The sequence below is a fragment of the Salvelinus alpinus genome, chromosome 12 (genome assembly GCF_045679555.1).
Source record: "Salvelinus alpinus chromosome 12, SLU_Salpinus.1, whole genome shotgun sequence".
Lineage (NCBI taxonomy): Eukaryota > Metazoa > Chordata > Actinopteri > Salmoniformes > Salmonidae > Salvelinus > Salvelinus alpinus.
In genome coordinates, this window is record NC_092097.1 from 43,204,628 (window position 1) to 43,223,626 (window position 18,999).

At 40.5% G+C, this 18,999-nt stretch overlaps 1 long non-coding RNA gene across 1 annotated transcript; it reads left to right on the forward strand.

Annotated features, from left to right (window-relative positions):
- The first annotated feature begins 7,724 nt into the window (after positions 1-7,724).
- LOC139536192 (uncharacterized) lies at positions 7,725-17,912 on the forward strand. Its single transcript, XR_011667270.1, has 3 exons — positions 7,725-9,035; positions 9,563-11,843; positions 13,669-17,912. It is a non-coding gene; the product is annotated as an uncharacterized lncRNA (long non-coding RNA).
- The last annotated feature ends 1,087 nt before the right edge of the window (positions 17,913-18,999 follow it).

Genomic DNA, 18,999 nt, shown 5'->3' on the forward strand with positions numbered 1-18,999 from the left:
AAGGTATCGCAATTTACTATGATCTCGTTAGAAAACTAAAATCACAATCTTATCGTCACGAAAACTCTTTGTTTTTTCATTTTATCCTGGATATATTTTTGTCAACGTAAAGTATGTAAACATGATTCACACATTGTGAAAGCCCTTCAAGATACAATGTTTTCATTATAACGTCTTCTTTTAATGACATCTCAAAATAGACAATCTTTCACATTCCATTTCTCATCATTACCAACATTCGGAGGATGAAATATATTGTCCCGGTGTCCATTGTTTGATGTTGAAGTTCTTGGGCGGTAAACTCTTCATAAGGCACAAAGACATTCCGATCACCCAAACTAGGCCCCAAAGGGAATTGTCTGCTGCCTATGGTTTACGATCGAGTGAGATGTCATAAAACCCCCACATCCATCCCTCTCCCCCTCTGCAGGAGAGCGAGAGCATTGTAGAGCTGATCCACTGTAATTCGATCCTTTGGATCCTCACAGGAGAGTCATGACAACACTTCCACTCAACACATCCACAATGAGGTGATTACTAATAATACAGTACAGCACAAATGTCCAGTAATAGCAACACCTTTTTTTGTTTGTGTGTCAGATATCACCTATCACTAACTGCCATTGGTCATAAAACAGTGACTGTGTGTATGTGTTCACATAACATGTATGAAGCCAGCACATGGAGACTTGCAAGATGATGTGATGAAGTTCAAACCGACAGACAGGCTTGAAACTGATGTCTCTGAATGTAGAGAGACCTGGCACTCGGCATTAAAATGTTACTGTACACAACTTTGACTTTTTTCATTATTGAATTGAATGGTATCAGTCAATATGGTGAAGGAGAACCCCTGTGTTTTCTGCACCAGGTTCAGGGAACTCTTGTTGTATACCGGACACCACACAGGAAGGTATATCCACTGTGACATGTTTGCCAAGGTGGCACCATTACTACCAGACAAAATGCCGATAGGCACCATATCTGTATCGGCTGGGAATGACAATGAAAGATGAAAGGTGCACATTGTTATATTAGCAGAATGTAAAGGGTTGTTTATTCTACATGGACCTGTTACTACATTTTCAAATTTTGAAAGTTATCAAAAAACTTTGTTTAGAATATCTAAATAAATTCAGCAATTGCATACTCATATTGCTATGTACTCTACTGACATATTCAAAATGTCAGTAGAGACCACTGCAAAATGATCAGTTTCTCTCGTTTTACTATTTAAAGGTATGTGTTTGGGTAAAATTAACATTTTTGTTTTATTAAGCACCCCCAGATTATCACCAAATTTCACACTGGGTGAAAGACCTGGAGAGGCCTACAAGCCACAGTGTCTCGTACACACTGTGACATTTGGTGGAGGATCTGTGATGATCTGGGGGTGCTTCAGCAAGGCTGGAATTGGGCAGATTTGTCTTTGTGAAGTACGCATGAATCAAGCCACATACAAGGTTGCTCTGACAATGTTCCCCAACTCTGAGGATTGTTTTTTCCAGCAGAACAATGCTCCCTGCCACATAGCCAGGTCAATCAAGGTGTGGATGGAGGACCACCAGATCAAGACCCTGTCATGGCCAGCCCAATCTCCAGACCTGAACCCCATTGAAAACCTCTGGAATGTGATCAAGAGGAAGATGGATGGTCACAAGCCATCAAACAAAGCCAAGCTGCTTGAATTTTTGCGCCAGGAGTGGCATCAAGTCACCCAACATCAATATGAAAGACTGGTGGAGAGCATGCCAAGACGCATGAAAGCTGAGATTGAAAATCAGGGTTATTAGACCAAATATTGATTTCTGAACTCTTCCTAAGTTAAAACATTAGTATTGTGATGTTTAAAAATCAATATGAACTTATTTTCTTTGCATTATTCGAGGTCGGACAACACTGCATGTTTTTTGTTGTCACGTCCTGACCTTAGTTCTTTTTTTATGTCTCTATTTTGGTTTGGTCAGGGCTTGAGTTGGGGTGGGCATTCTATGTTTTTCATTCTATGTTTTGATCTGTGTGTTGTATTTCTATGTGTTTGGCCTGGTATGGTTCCCAATCAGAGGCAGCTGTCAATCGTTGTCTCTGATTGAGAACCATACTTAGGTAGCCTGTTCCCACCTGTGTTTGTCGGTAGTTGTTTCCTGTTTTGTGTTGTGTCACCTGATAGGACTGTTTCGATTTTCGTTGTTTCACTTTTGTTATTTTGTATTCAGTGTTCAGTTGTAATAAATTTAACATGGACACGTACCACCCTGCATTTTGGTCCGATCTTTCCTATTCCTCATCAGACGAGGACGACGATCGTTACATTTGTTATTCTGACCAGTTGTCATTTTCTGCAAATAAATGCTCTAAATTACAATATTTTTATTTGGAATTTGGTAGAAATGTTAGTAATGTCAGTAGTTTATAGAATAAAACAAAATTTTTAATTTTACTTAAACACATACATATAAATAGTAAAACCAGAGAAATGGATCATTTTGCAGTGGTCTCTTAATTTTTCCCAGAGCTGTATATGTAGATCTGTTATGACATATATTGTGTTGTTTTATAGCTGGTTATGACACCTACATCAGAGTGTCAAAACCCACAATGCCTACCACTGTAGTTATTTTATGGCTGTTTATGTAACGATCGTCGTATAGAGGAGAAGAGGACCAAGGTGCAGCGTGGTAAGTGTTCATTTTAATTTTAATCTAATAAACTGAACACTGAACAAAACAACAAAAGACGACAAACAAAATGAAACAGTTCTGACAGGTGCAACAAACACTAACCAGAAAATAACCACCCACAAACACAAGTGGGAAAACAGGCTACCTAAGTATGGCTCTCAATCAGAGACAACGATAGACAGCTGCCTCTGATTGAGAACCATACCAGGCCAACCACATAGAAACAGAAAACCTAGACCTACAACATAGAATACCCACCCACATCACACCCTGACCAAACTAAAAATAGAAACATACAAAGCAATCTACGGTCAGGGCATGACAGTTTATGAAACCTACATGAGAGTGTAAAACCCACAAAACCTACCACACAAGTCAAAACATTCCATTACACCATAACCTACTTGTCAACAGCATGTTTATGTTATATAACATTTTCTGAAATTGACCATATTAAATTATCATTGTAATTGCGCACACATGGACGCCAGACAAGCACCTACCACGATGGTCTGTTTCTGATGACTGGGATGAATGCAGGAGCAGATTTCAGGAGCAGGACACCCTATTTTTGACTGATGACTGATATAATGGCATGTACGTGATAGGCCTATCTGACTTATATGATTATGATGGTCATAAAGTGTATTTTCTACAAGTTATTTAAAATATGATGAAAAAAACATGATTGTAAAGAATTCATTACAACAACAACTACAAAGGGAAAAAACACATTTGAATAAATGTGGGTTTTGACACTTAGGTAGGTGTCATAAAATAATGCAACATATGTCACAACAGGTATAAATGGGTCATGACAGGGTTATGGCCATATTATGACAGGTTATGACAAATTGTCAGCTGTTATGACTTATTATAACATGGTTATGACGGTGTCAAGTAAAGTGTTACGCTATTTCACAAGTAGTTATTTGTAAAGTTTTCTCCCCCACACAAATAATTTACATTGGAATTTACATTTACATTTAAGTCATTTAGCAGACGCTCTTATCCAGAGCGACTTACAAATTGTGGTTCTGGTCCCCCCGTGGGGAATGAACCCACAACCCTGGCGTTGCAAGCGCCATGCTCTACCAACTGAGCCACACGGGACCAATACAGTAGATACAGTAGATAAAAATCCACAGAAGATGAGTATTTGGTACATCTGGTTGAGTATTTGGTACATCTGGTTGAGTATTTGGTACATCTGGTTGAGTATTTGGTACATCTGGTTGAGTATTTGGTACATCTGGTTGAGTATTTGGATAGGAATAACAATGAAAGCGCTGGGCTTTTGTAAATCTCTCTTGGTATAAATGTACAGATTATCTCATTGCTCGTCCATTAAATTAAAAAAACACTTACACTTGACTTTTTCTCCATTCTGCCGTATGATGAATAGTTGTGGCAAGGAGGTAGACTACATGATGCAGCATTTAACACTCACAAGGAGATTTGTAAATGGTTTCTGTCTTTCTATCACAGGGGATGAGATAGCGACGGTAACAACTGTATGTTGTTTTCCCAGTCATATTGATCATAAAATATGCCAGTTGTTAGTAGCTAAACTAATATGTTAGCTAGTTCCATATTTTATTTTATTTTATTTATTTTACCAGGTAAGTTGACTGAGAACACGTTCTCATTTGCAGCAACGACCTGGGGAATAATTACAGGGGAGAGGAGGGGGATGAATGAGCCAATTGTAAACTGGGGATTATTAGGTGACCGTGATGGTTGAGGGCCAGATTGGGAATTTAGCCAGGACACCGGGGTTAACACCCCTACTCTTACAATAAGTGCCATGGGATCTTTAATGACCTCAGAGAGTCAGGACACCCGTTTAACATCCCATCCGAAAGACAGCACCCTACACAGAGCAGTGTCCCCAATCACTGCCCTGGGGCATTGGGATCTTTGTTTAGACCAGAGGAAAGAGTGCCTCCTACTGGCCCTCCAACACCACTTCCAGCAGCACCTGGTCTCCCATCCAGGGACTGACCAGGACCAACCCTGCTTAGCTTCAGAAGCAAGCCAGCAGTGGTATGCAGGGTGGTATGCTGCTGGCTAATATATGTCATCCAATCAGCATAAAGTTTAACCCCTTCATTATTTACTGTTCGAAGTGGCAGCTTTTAAGGACCGTTTCTAAATTCAAATTCAAATCAAATCAAATGTTATTTGTCACATGCTTCGTAAACAACAGGTGTAGACTAACAGTGAAATGCTTACCTACAGGCCCATCCTAACAATGCAAAGAGAAAGAAAATAGAGAAATAGAGAAATAATAGAAAAGTAAAACATGTAATAATAAAAGTAATAATAAATACACAATGAGTAACGATAACTTGGCTTTATACACGGGGTACCAGTACCGAGTCGATGTGCAGAAGTATGAGGTAATTGAGGTAGATACTCTAGGCTCTGTAGCCACTTCTAGCTTGCTAGCAATACGCCTAAAGATTTACGGGAAACCAGTCTACTAAAGTGCTGACTGAGATACATTTGAGTGCAAACTATTCCAAGTTGAACAACTACACAGTGAAAAAAGTTTTATGAAGCTTCTGTGTTGTGTAAGAGGTCCACTGCGAAATAGCTTTAAGGAGAAGAAAATAATTGACAGCTGAGCGTGTTTCGCTTATGCAAAAATAACACTGGGAACCCTTTCATCTTGGCCTGTCAATCCACTGCGAGGTTTGTGAAGCATCAGCCACTCTCTTTTAATATGAGATCAACGCATTGTTCGTTTTAATAATATTTTTTCTAGTTTAAACTTGAATTCTACACTCATACATTAATAGTGTAGAAAATTTCCATCTCCTTGTCCTCCAGTAGATTGCGTTAAGGATTTAGTTATCTCAAGCCTAGCTTATTTCATTATCTATACTGTATATCCTATTGTATCAGGCTATTACTATGCGTGCTACCTCTTCTATTACTAGTTATTTTCTACTACATTTTTTATCATTGATCTTGATTAATGTGCTTCAATGTTGAGGAAGCTAGCACACAAGCATTTCACTGCACCTTTAATACCTGCTGTAAACTGTTTATGTGACAAATAAAATGATTTGATTTATAGTGAGAGGATAGAGGAACCAACTCATTATTTACTGTACTCCCTAAAAGAGCAGTAACTGGACTTGGCGTGGAAGTTGATGTGATGATATTTGTCTTCACACGCTCCATGCCCACTTCTGCATCGCTGCTTTGATGTACTGGGCTTTAGAAAACCCCTGCGGACTTTTTCGCTTCTAATTGGACTTGCAGGGTGTGTTTGTGTGTGTGTTTATGTGTGTTTGTGTGTGTGTGTGTCTTATCCACTGATTTATTTATATCCTGATGCCACTGTCATATCCCAGCAGATCTGCACAGGCCAGAAGGCCACAACAGCGAGTCATTGTCACTGTTAAATAAGGCTGGAATACGGTCTTAAAGGGGCAATCTGCTTTTACTACATCAATTTTCGGACTTGTGAATTAATTATATGTACCCCTTGATTCTTGAAGAATAGAACTTATAATTGACTCTAGAGCTCAGTTCAACTGTCGTACCCCATCAGAACTCAAAATATAAGTGTTTGCATCCAAAGCTCTGTCTTTGAATTTGACACACACACACACACACACACACACACACACACACACACACACACACACACACACACACACACACACACACACACACACACACACACACACACACACACACACACACACACACACACACACACACACACACACACACACACACACACACACACACACACACGCACAGACAGACCCATTGTCCTTTTGCTGTTTGTCTCTGTTGTTGGGGAAACACCTGATGCTTGCCATGTCAGAGCGATGATGTCACGTAGAGTGTGCGCTGGCACATCACATAAGGGTTAACATCGCTCCACATGGCCTCCGGAGCCTGAAAAGCAAAACAAACGAGTCATTGCTCAGATATGTGTTAATAATAACTGACCATCTATGAGGGCCTGGGCAGTTTGAATGGATACTGGTTTATTTTTAAAACCATTCTGCTAGGACTAGAAGGTTATGCCAGTTGACGCTGAGAGAAAACTGATCAGGTCCATGAAGCTGTTATGTATATAAATGTACATAACAGCTTCCAAAGGATTTGTTATTGGGAAATGCAGATATGGCAAAGTGGTAAAGAGATGAAATTATTAGAGGCCAGTAATTCTGTGTCCTCATATTCCTCTAGTGTAGATGACTATTGCCCTGAACCGTCTAAAATCAGACAGTGGGCCTTAGAGACGGTGTCAGCCACCCTTTTCCACACAAGCACACACGTCCCCTTGAATGTCCAAAGGCCCATGTCTGAGTGCTGTGACATAACCATCAGTGGTGTGCACACACACACACACAATTGCTGGACAACGGTGGCCCTGGCAGTGACCCCACTCCCGGTGGGTGTCTCCGGGGGAGTTGGGATATGCAAGAAACACATTTCCATTACACTCTTGTACAAATGTGTAACAGGACAAATATAAGCACCCCTGAAATTGTTAATTAGCATCACACACAAAGACACATGGACAGCGGTCCACGTGCAGAGACTGAAAGGAATTGTATAATATCTGTACATTACAATTCTACCTGTGATTACAAAAGTACAATGATTAATGTTTTGCTTCAGCTTGAGATTAACTTCTCTAGGGTAGGGGGCAGCATTCGGAATTTTGGATGAAATGCATGCCCAAATTAAACTGCCTGCTCTCGGGCCCAGAAGATATGATATGCATATAACTGGTATATTTGGATAGAAAACACTCTAAAGTTTCCAAAACTGTTAAAATAGTGTCTGTGAGTATAACAGAACTGATTTGGCAGGCGAAAACCTGAGAAAAATCCATTCAGGAAGTATTATTTTTTTTGGTTTTGTAGTTTTCTATTCAATGCCATTACAGTATCCATTGACTTAGGACTCAAATTGCAGTTTCTATGCCTTCCACTAGATGTCAACAGTCTTTAGAAATTGTTTCAGGCTTGTATTCTGAAAATGAGGAAGTAAGAGCAGTCTGAATGAGTGGACCCTAAAGTGTCACAGAGCTTTTTCATGCGTGACACCGAGAGAGTGCCTTTCTTGTTTACCTTTTAAATTGACGACGTTATTGTCCGGTTGAAATATTATCGATTATTTAGGCTAAAAACAACCTGAGGATTGAATATAAACATCGTTTGACATGTTTCTATGATCTTTACAGATACAATTTGGATTTCTTTGTCTTCCTGTTTTGACTGTGTTTGAGCCTGTGGATTACTGAAGAAAACGCGCGAACAAAACTGAGGTTTTTGGATATAAAGAGACTTTATCGAACAAAAGGAACATTTATTGAGTAAATGAATGTCTGCTGAGTGCAACCATATGAAGATCATCGAAGATAAGGGATTCATTTTATCTCTATTTCTGACTTGTGTAACTGTTCTACTTGGCTGGTTACTGTTTGTGATGATCTGTCTAGTGGGCAATGTTCTCTAATAATCGTAAGGTATGCTTTCGCCGTAAAGCATTTTTTAAATCTGACACCGTGGTTGGATTCACAAGAAGTTCATCTTTAAACTTATGTAAAACATGTTTTGTTTTCTGACTTTTTATAATGAGTATTTCTGTATTTGAATTTGGCGCCCACCAGTTTCACTGGCTGTTGAAGAGGTGGGACGCTAATGACTCACGTACCCAAGAGAGGTTAAGAATCAGTGGTAGACTTTCTAAGTGCATGGCTTTCTAACTGTACAAAGTCATATGCCTGTTTGTTGAAACTATACTTTCAGTTCCTGTTGATACTATGTTCCAGTCTTATTTCTGCTAGCACATGATAGCAATAGGAGGAAGAAGGATTGGGAAACTAGCTGCAAATAGCAATAAGCTGAACTCCGCCTAGTAGAGACATCTTTGTATTAGCAACTATTAATTATGAGTTTATATGGTATTAAAGTTAAGGGACATCACCCTGGGCGGGGTGATCCTCAGTAGGGGATAAAAAGGGAAAACACCAACTTTTGTACTGAGTGTGTTACTTGAAAATTACTGTAAGTGTATGCTCCGGGTTGTAATCCGGCTTGCAATCCTTATTAAACAAACTAACCTCTGATCAAAGAAGTTTCCTGTGGTCTCTTGTATAAACATAGGGCAGAATTCCCTTACAATTCTTGGTGACGAGGATGGGATAGATAACGGCAGTCTTCAACTAATTCCAGAGGGACGAGAGGTCAAACGTGCACGGGGGTCACCAGTGACCCAGGGAATTCTCACTCCACATAGAGGTTGGAGCAGATGAAACCCGCCTGAAATCACTGGAGCAAGGGAGACTGTCTACTCTATCCCAAACAAATTTAGGTAAGACCTGGATTCTTTGATCATGGGTTAATGAGCTTAATTTTAAGAAAATAGTGCTTTGTTTTAAGAAAATATAATTGGTCGAGCCCAATTCTAAGAACTAGTCGAGCCTAGTAAAACAGAATTAGTCGAGCCTAATTCTGATCCTCTTGAAGAAGAAAATGTATAAATGTATAAAAGATGGTGTCATTAATGTTAATTTGGAAACTGTAACGTTGAGCATTAGCAGATTAGAACACTTATTGGGAGATAGTGGTTTGAAAGTGTAAAAGGGGATGTTATAGTACTCATCAGACATATACTGGGAAAGTGATAAAAGTGCATTTGGGAGAAGATATACTTTGGAGTTCTTTCCCATTTGGGGGAAAAAGAGCTCGGGATTATTATTATAACGATCAGGCTTAAGATCAGGTTTTTCTTTCCATTTGTGAGCATATGTAAAAAGATTGCTTGTTTGTACTGTAACTTGTTATACTGTAAAGAATTATTCGTTATACTGATCAATATTGTTTTTCTATATTTTATAGAGGAAAATGGAAAAGAAAAAAAGAAAAGCAGTGGTTCCTGAGAACACCAGACCGAACCGATCCATGACGAGACTATGGGGAGAGTGGGCAACAAGTGAGATCCCACTGTGGCACAAGGAAGGTGGTTTTCCACTAGGAGGGACATTGAGCATGAAGAAAGTGGAAGAAATACGACGGAGACTTGAGAACTATGAAAGACAAAATTAAAGGGGAAAGCCTAGGAGAGAACTGGGGGTTATTTAGAAAATGGGAAGTGCACGGAGCTGTGTGTATGAACTGTGCGGGATGGGAGTACAAAGAGCCAGATGAGGTCTGGGAACAAATAAAACTTGCCGAAAGACAACTCTCAGATATAAAATAAAAGGAGAAGACAAAGAAAGACACCAAACCACAGATGGCCCAGCTGGTTTTCTACCAAAGGAAATCCCCACATCCACAGCCATATGCAACCAGAGGGCCGCCAAGAGGAAAAGGAGCAGGTCACCCGCGGAGTGGTGGTGGAGAACGAGCCCGGGGAAGAGGAAACTCAAAGACTTTCATCTGCTATACCTACAATCAACCTGGCCACACCTCCCGCTTCTGTCCCCAGAAAGGCTGCTTTGTATTCGGCCAACTTGGTCATTCTCAGAGAGATTGCCCAGAACCAACAGATCGTGGACCCCTCATCCACACACAGCGGCGCACAACCCAGGGTTCTGACGAGACGAAGGAGAAGAGGAAGTTGAGACAAAGACAGAAGATAGTGCTAATCTAGTGCCACAGTTGGTGAAACTGTTCTCCTCTCCTCATCAGTCGCCCATGGTGCAAGTTCAGATAGAAGGTAAGTGGATTGAATTTCTATGCAATACGGGGGCAACCATATCGGTTATTAATGCAAAATCATACCCAGACCCATCTCTGTCTGAAGCTACTGTCATTTCGGTTGGGGCATCGGGAGTGCCCATGACTGACCACTTAACTAAACCACTCATGATGAAGTTGGGAGACATGACTTTACCGCACACTTTCCTGGCCTCTCCACATTGTCCTAAATATTTGTTGGCCAGAGACCTACTACGCGAATTTGGGATTGAGGTTCACTGTGATACTAGTGGAGTAAACATTTTACTCCTCCGAGTTGTGAACAATTGGTACATGTCGATTTTGATTCCTTAGACTGGTTATCTTCTTATGGCCGGGGATAGTATTGAGTAGCTTGGATGAATAAGGTGCCCAGCGTAAACTGCCTGCTACTCAGGCCCAGAAGCTAAGATATGCATATTATTAGTAGATTTGGATAGATGAACTCTGAAGTTTCTAAAACTGTTTGAATGATGTGTGTGAGTATAACAGAACTCATATGGCAGCCAAAAACCTGTGAAAAAATCCAACCAGGAAGTGGGAAATCTGAGGTTTGTAGGTTTTCCTATCCAATATACAGTGTCTATGGGGTCATATTGTACTTCCTAAGGCTTCCACTAGATGTCAACAGTCTTTAGAATCTTGTTTGATGCTTCTACTGTGAAGGAGGGGGGAATGAGAGCTGATTGAGTCAGGGGTCTGGCAGAGTGCCACGAGCTCACTCAGGCGCGCCCCCGTGAGAGTTAGCTGCATTCCATTGCATTTCTACAGACAAAGGAATTCTCCGGTTGAAACATTATTGAAGATTTCTGTTAAAAACATCCTAAAGATTGATTCTATACATCGTTTGACATGTTTCTACGAACTGTAATGGAATTTTTTTAATTTTCGTCTGGCCTGCGCGTCATGAATTTGGATTTTGGAACTAAACGCGCAAACAAAAAAGAGGTATTTGGACATAAATTATGGACTTTATCAAACAAAACACACATTTATTGTGGAACTGGGATTCCTGGAAGTGCATTCTTGTAACGGTCGTCATAGTCGTTCTCCTCCTCAGACGAGGAGGAGCATGGATCGGACCAACACGCAGAGTGGGTAGTGCTCATGATAATTTATTAAATTGAAACTGAACACTAACATGAAACAAAATAACAAAATGAAACAACCGACAACAGTCCCGTGTGGCACGAATACAAACACGGAAACAAACACCCACAACACACACGTGAAACCCAGGCTGCCTAAGTATGATTCTCAATCAGGGACAACGATTGACAGCTGCCTCTGATTGAGAATCATACCCGGCCGAACACAAACATCCCAACATAGAAAATCACACATAGACAAACCCACCCAACTCACGCCCTGACCAACTAAATAAATACAAGACAAAAGAAAACAGGTCAGGAACGTGACAATTCTGATGAAGATCATCAAAGTTAACTTCTTGCAACTATAGGGGGTGCTGTTCCGCATTAGCATATTTGGGTCTCCAAATTAAACTGCCTCGTGCTAAATTCTTGATCGTACAATATGCATATTATTGTTATTATTGGATAGAAAACACCTTCTAGTTTCTATAGAAGTTGGAATTTTGTCTCTGAGTGGTACAGAACAATATCTACAGCACTTTTCATGACAGGGGTCAGATTTCAGAAATTTTTACCCCTGATCTGGAGTCTGTTTTTAAGGCGACAGTGAATGCTATGAAGAAACCGACACTGCCTACGTCTTCCTCTGGGTGTCTGTACGTCATCACGTTTTGAATGGAGTCTATTGCACAATCCCAGCCATTATAAAACCACAAAATGTATAGGGACCGCCCTTTCTCGTCGCGCGCCTGAAGCGTGAAGGACATCGGACTTGCCTCATTCCAAATCCTTGTCTAACCAGCAATATTTCTCCGGTCATGTTTTCAGTCGTTATAGTTGTTAAAAACATCATAATGTAGTTAATTTGAACCGTTTTATAGCAATTTATATCCGTTTAGTGCGATTTTGAGGAATTTCTTTGTTGTGCACTCTGAAACTTTGGACACGTTTTGGGGTCCCGTTCGATCGTTAGTGGATATTTCGAAGGACAGAGGACATCTATCGACCAAAAGACGTTTATAACATAGAAAGGATACATTGCCCAAGAATCTGATGGAAGAACAGCTCAAAGTAAACAATATTTAATATGATAAATCGTTGTTCTGTCGAAATATTTTAAACGCATATTTCGCCATTTTGTTTGGTATAGCTTCACTTGGCGAACCCTGTATTGAAAAGTAAGGATAATTTTAAAAATGTAAATCAGCGGTTGCATTAAGAACTAATTTGTCTTTCGATTCCTGTCAACCCTGTATTTTTTAGTCAAGTATATGATTAGCTTTCGATTAAACTAGATCACTCTGAAAGCTGACGTTCCTCATTTTGAGGCTTGAGTTGTGACTATTTCCATTGTATAACCACGGTTTTGTATGGCTAAATATGCACCTTTTCGAACAAACTGTATATGTATGTTGTAAAATGATGTTACAGGAGTGTCATCGGAAGAATTCTGAGAAGGTTAGTGAAAAAATTAATATATTTTGGCGGTGATTACGTTATAGCGCTCTTTGGCTGGAATCGATGCTCTGGTAACGTTTGCACATGTGGTATGCTAACTTATCGATTTATTGTGTTTTCGCTGAAAAACGCTTAGAAAATCTGAAATATGGTCTGAAATCACAAGAACTGGGTCTTTCCATTGCTATGCTTTGTCTATTTTTATGAAATGTTTTATGATGAGTAAATTGGTCATACACGTTGCTCTATCTAGTAATTCTAGTCGATTTGTGATGGTCGGTGCAATTGTAAACTGTGATTTCTACCTGAAATATGCACTTTTTTCTAACAAAAACTATCCTATACCATGAATATGTTATCAGACTGTCATCTGATGGTTTTTTTTATAGGTTATTGGCTATCAATATCTTAGTTGAGCCGAATTGGTGATAGCACCTGAAGGAGTAAGAAACTGATGGAGTTAGAATAGTGGTGTATTTTGCTAACGTGTTTAGCTAATAGATTTACATATTTTGTCTTCCCTGTAAAACATTTTAAAAATCTGAAATGGTGGCTTTATTCACAAGATCTGTATCTTTCATCTGGTGTCTTGGACTTGTGATTTAATGATATTTAGATGCTACTATCTACTTGTGAAGCTATGCTAGCTATGCTAATCAGTGTGTGGGGGGGGGTGGGGGGTGATCCCGGACCCGGGGTAGAGGCTCGTGAAAGGTTAAGTGAATATTTATAATGCTATTTCTGACTTCTGTTGACTCCACAACATGGCGGGTACCTATCTGTATGGCTTGTTTTTTTGTGTCTGAGCGCCGTACTCAGATTATTGCATGGTGTGCTTTTTCCGTAAAGTTTTTTTGAAATCTGACACAGCGGTTGCATTAAGGAGAAGTTTATCTAAAGTTCCATGTAAAACACTTGTATCTTTTATCAATGTTTATTTTGAGTATTTCTGTAAATTGATGTGGCTCTCTGCAAAATCACTGGATGTTTTGGAGGCAAAACATTACGTGCCAATGTAAACTAAGATTTTTGGATATAAAAATGAACTTTATCGAACAAAAGATACATGTATTGTGTAACATGAAGTCCTATGAGTGTCATCTGATGAAGATCATCAAAGGTTAGTGATTCATTTTATCTCTATTTCTGCTTTTTGTGACTCCTCTCTTTGGCTGGAAAAATGGCTGTGTTTTTCTGTGAATAGGTACTGACCTAACATAATCAGATGGTGTGCTTTCATCCTAAAGCCTTTTTGAAATCGGACACTGTGGTGGGATTAACAACAAGTTTATCTTTAAAATGGTGTAAAATACTTGTATGTTTGAGGAATTTTAATTATGAGATTTCTGTTGTTTGAATTTGGCGCCCTTCACTTTCACTGGCTGTTGTCAAGTCGATCCCGTTAACGGGATCTCAGCCGTAAGAAGTTATACTCTGACAACTTAGTTGATGGGAGATGACCAAAGATATTGTGAATTTGGCTAAACATTGGTGGGTAACTGGGGGGGAAGTAAAAGAACCCGATGATTTGCATTGTACCGCATATTATTCAAAACACTGCTGAGATGAGGGGTTTGAAAAAAACTGGGGTATTGATAAGCCTGATGTTTTACAATTCCTTAATATGTATGTACAGTACATAAAGATTTTGTGGGGATTACTGTGACACTTAGTGCGACTCAGAAAGTGTTTTCCAGAGGAAATGGGGCTGTTCCGCATTTATCTGTAGCTAAAATTGACACTTTGGAATGGAAGGACTTCGGACTAGCTTTAGCCTCTGTTGAGCAGGATGATGATTGGGTATTGGATCATGATGGGAACAGAGTGTCGCCATCATTGCAAATTGTTGTAATAACGTGTTTATTTGATGTAACCCCTGTAGTGAGAACCGCAACTCCAATAGAGCCAGTATTGAAAATAGAGGACGTTTTTTCTCTTAGATACTGATGAGCACTTACTATCACAAGTGCCAGATTGTCTGTGGGCAGTTGATAAGTATGACATTGGTAAAATGAAGGGGGCGGTTCCTCTTGTGGTTGCACCAAAGACTACTTTTAGACCATTGCGGGCACAGTATCCCTTGAGCAAACAAGCCCAAGAGGGTATTGCTCCAGTACATGCGGCTTTGGTTAAGAGGGGAGCAATTGTTCCATGTCCTTATACACCCTGTAACTCACCCATTCTTCCTGTAAGAAAATGGAATGGAGATTGGAGATTTGTACAAGACCTGCGGGGTGGTAATCCCCCAAGGTTTTGTTTCGCCACACGCCGCATTTTCGGCAGCTTTATCTGAAAATGTAGAGGGTTTTGTGATGCCCAAGGGTAGCACTCTGATTCGGTATGTGGATGATCTGTTGCTCTGCTCTCTATCGAAGGCTGCACGTGAGGTCGATATTGTCGCGTTATTGAACTTCCTGGCTGAAATGGTCACAAGGTGTCTAAATCAAAATTGTGGTGTGTTAGACAATCTGTAAAGTTTTCGGGTCACGATGTCACTCCTGAAGAGTGAAAATTGGGTACTGAGAGAGTGGAGGCTATATTGGCAGTGTCTAAACCTCTTACCAAACAACACATGATGTTATTACTGGGGATGGCTGTCTACTGCAGAGCTTGGATGCCTGACTATGCTGAAACAGTCGCTCCCCTTCAAGCTTGTATTTATGGTCACCAAATGACCGCACAGGATCCTGTTATTTGGAGTGAGGATGCAGAATCAGCCATAGTTGCTCTAAACCAAAGGTTGACTGTTTAACCATGTCTAGGTTTGCCATACCATTCCAAACGGTTTAATTTGATTGTGGGTGAGAAAGGGGAAGCTAAGTGAATTAATGAATTAAATTAACCTGTCCTGGGTGCAATACTTGCCTCTGGCTCTGAAGTACATGTGAGGAAGGACCTCTGACGGGATTGGCCCCACATGAGGTACTTACAGGTCGACCTATGAGAATAACTAACACTCCTTTTCCGCAGAACAGACTAACGATGATGGGCTGTGAGGAGAAATGGTAAGGTATTGTCAAGCACTTAACAGGGTTTTGAAGACTATATTCCCTCAGGTAAAGGCGCCCTACCTGTCCCGAAGGAGGGACCTCTGCATGACGTGCAACCAGGTAACTGGGTGGTGATAAAGGACCTGAAAATGAAGAACTGGCACCAACCACGGTGGAACGGACCATTCCAGGTGTTGCTTGTGACATCCACCGCTCTCAAAGTAGCTGAAAGAGGAACCTGGACACACGCATCTCACTGCAGGAAGATCGCCGACCCAACATAAACATGAAGTGGGTTACACTGACCTTGCTGGTATTTTTAATTATCACCACAGCTAAGAATCAGAATAAAGGTTTCATAGACTCTGTTAAAGTACCTGATGAACTACCCAGTCTGATACGGGGCAGCTATGTTCCAAAGGGGAAGTGGGAGACTGTTGGGTAACGGTCAACCTATTCCAGATGGTAATAGCCCTACAGAACATCCTGGGGAAGCTCATCAGATCTACAAAAGCAAAACGAACTCTGACTTTAGTGTTGTCTGACGAACAGGCAATAAGAATGAAAATGCCATCAACATTGTTGGAAGGATATATGACTATGGTTGAGTGCCATGCTGTTCAGCGACAATGGACCTCTAATGAACTCTTTACAGATATGAGAGAAATATTGCTTTAATAATGCTGTGTGTTTTGACTAAACTAACGTGTAAAATTAGCTTTTCTACTACAACCACCATGGTTCGAGTACAGGATATTGATTGCCATTTGGGGAAAGATTTGGATCAGGAAGTTACCCTTGAGAATAATGAGGAATGGATTCAGCTTACGGTACAGGACAAGAAGGAGAGATCGGTTACTTATAGTATATTACGTGAGTTACCATTATCAGTAGCATTAGACAATGGTCCACTGTTCTGCTCTACCGCCCAATAATGTTTGTACCATGTTTTGTGCTGCTACCATGTTATGTTGTTATCATGTTGTTGTCATGTTGTGCTGCTACCATGGTGTGTTGTCATGTGTTGCTGCCTTGCTATGTTATTGTCTTAGGTCTCTCTTTATGTAGTGTTGTGTTGTGTCTCTTGTCATGATGTGTGTTTCGTCCTATATTTATATGTTATTAAAAAAATTAAAAAAATAAAATCCCAGCCTCTGTCCCTGCAGGAGGTCTTTTGCTTTTCGGTAGGCCGTCATTGCAAATAAGAATTTGTTCTTAACTGACTTGCCGAGTTAAATAAAAGTTAAATAAAATAAAAAACACCATGTTTCATTATCCATGTCCATTTAGGGGACGTTGCAAGTGGTGCGATGCCGTTTGGATTTCACATGCTGATCCTACCATACCCAGACATGATCATCATATGGAACCATTTAATTGTGCTATGTGCCAAAGAGGTGATTGTCGTATTTGTGCTACATTCCTTTGTGAACCAAAATAATTGATTGTAATATTTGTGTTGGAGATTTTACCTCCAAAGGGGGGAGTGAAAGGAATTTTATAATATCTGTACATTACAATTCTACCTGTGATTACAAAAGTACAATGATTAATATTTTGCCTCAGCTTGAGATTAAGAATCAGTGGAAGACTTTAAGTGTATGAAGAGGTCAAAGTCATATGCCTGTTTATTGAAACTATACTTTCAGTTCTTGTTGATACTATGTACCAGTCTTCCTTCTGCTAGCACATGATAGCAATAGGAGGAAGAAGGATTGGGAAACTAACTGCAAATAGCAATAAGCTGAACTCTGCCTAGCAGAGACATCTTTGTATTAGCAACTATTAATTATGAGCTATATGGTATTAAAGTTAAGGGACATCACCCTGGGAGGGGTGATCCTCAGTAGGGGATAAAAAGGGAAAACACCATCTTTTGTACTGAGTGTGTTACTTGCAAATTACTGTAAGTGTATACTCCGGGTTGCAATCCGGGTTGCAATCCTTATTAAACAAACTAACCTCTGATCAAATACGTTTCCTGTGGTCTCTTGTAGAAACATAGGGCAGAATTCCCTTACAAGACTTGAGTGCAGCGACATGAACAGAAGTGTGAATATCCTCATGCTACTACCATATGGACTGGGATCACTGAACCACTGCTGGTGCAGGACCAACACACTGCTGTTCGACAAACTACACACACACACACACACACACACACACACACACACACACACACACACACACACACACACACACACACACACACACACACACACACACACACACACACACACACACACACACACACGCACTGACACACACACACACACTGCTGTTCGACAAACCACACACACACACACACACACACACACACACACACACACACACACACACACACACACACACACACACACACACACACACACACACACACGCACTGACACACGTACACACACACACACACACACTGCAGTTCGACAAACCACACACACACACACACACACATACACACACACACACACACACACACACACACACACACACACACACACACACACACACACACACACACACACACACACACACACACACACACACACACACACACACGCCCTGACACACGTACACACAACACATACACACCCGCAAGCATACATACAAAATCTGCTTTTTAACAAACATACGTGCGCTCACACATAAATATATGTACACATACAAAGACACACCACCATACACATAAACAGTCCTTGCAAACATGGCTCACACCAAAGCTAAAGCACATTTCCTACGGGTGGTAAAGTGCTACCAGATGGATCATCTTAAAATATATAACTTGAAAAAGAACAATACAAACAAAATAAAAACATGACAAAATAATTTCCCAAAATGCCTGGTCTTGATCTGCCCACGGTGGGCTTTCATTAGTTGCCTTAGTTCAGCATTGACAATACTACCTCGTCCACAAAACAAGACCACAAGAAAGGCATGGGTAAAGCTCCTCTCTCTCTCCTCTCCTCTCTCTCTCTCCTTCCACCCCTGCAGTGGGGCTTTAAAATACCCAGTGACCCTTCAACAACCTTGCAGAATCCCACTGCATGGGATAGGCTAG